This window comes from Fukomys damarensis, unplaced genomic scaffold (genome assembly GCF_012274545.1).
Source record: "Fukomys damarensis isolate Sample0158 unplaced genomic scaffold, DMR_v1.0_HiC HiC_scaffold_25, whole genome shotgun sequence".
NCBI classification, from domain to species: Eukaryota; Metazoa; Chordata; class Mammalia; order Rodentia; family Bathyergidae; genus Fukomys; species Fukomys damarensis.
Genome location: NW_022900937.1, coordinates 11,540,118 through 11,541,303, shown reverse-complemented (window position 1 = coordinate 11,541,303; position 1,186 = coordinate 11,540,118).

Below are 1,186 nucleotides of genomic sequence, written 5' to 3'. Positions count from 1 at the left end.
AGCTACATCCCATTCCTTTATAGCTTTTATTTAGAGACAGGGTCTTACTAAGTTACCAGGCAGGGCTTGAACTCGAGATCCTCCTGTGTGCCCCACCACACACCTGGCTTAAATAACAGACTTCTAAATAGCACATGAATCAAAGAAGTCAAAAGGGAATTAGAAAGTATGCTGAGCAGAGTGAAAATGAAAACACAACATTACAGAATTCGGGAGTTGCTGCTAACACAGTGCTTAGAGAACATTTGTAATGCTAAATGCTTAGAATTGAAGTTCACCCAAGAAGAAATACATACCATGAATAGCTTTTTATCTATTTACAAAGCTGAAATTGTAGTTAAAAATTTTCCACAAAGAAAACTCTAGGCTAAGATGGTTTCACTGGTAATTTTACCAAACAGTCATAGAGGAAATACCAATTCCATATAAACTTGTCCAGAAAATTGAAGGAGATATCTCTCCTCTCATCCTATTTTTTTACCCTGGTGCTCAGACTTTACAGATAATACAAGAAAACTATAAATTGGTATTTATCATAAATGTAGATAAGATTTTATCTATCTATCTATTTTTGTTTTTTGAGACAGGGTCTCACTGTGTAGTTGAGACTAACCTGGAACTCACTATGTAGCCCAGGCTGGTCTCGAACTCATACCAATCGTCCTGCCTCAGCCTCTCGAGTGCTGGGATTTCAGGCATGCACCACCATGCCTGGCTAGATAAGATTTCTAAACAGCTAGGCATGCTGATGCACATCTGTAATCCTAGCTACTTGGAAGCAGAGGTATGAGGATCTCAAATTTGAGGCCCACCTGGGCAGCATTAGCAAGAATATGTCTCAAAACAACTCCAAAAAAACAATAAAATTTTATTGTTGAATTGAATCTGAGAATATGATTAAATGAGGTTTATCTCAGAAATACAAGATTTGTTTAACATTCAAAAATCAGTTTAATCATATTGCTTGTTTTGTTTTGTTTTTTTGAGAGACAGGGTCTTGCTTTGTAATCCAGTCTGGTCTTGAGCTCTTGGGCATCCTCCTGCCTCAGCCTTCCAAGTGCTGGGATTACAAGAGTGCACCACCATGATGGGCTTAATTTATCATATTGTCAACTAAAATTATTTTTCTTGTTTTTTCTCCCTCCCTCTCTCTCTCTCTTTTTTTTTTTTTTTTTTTTTTTTTTTT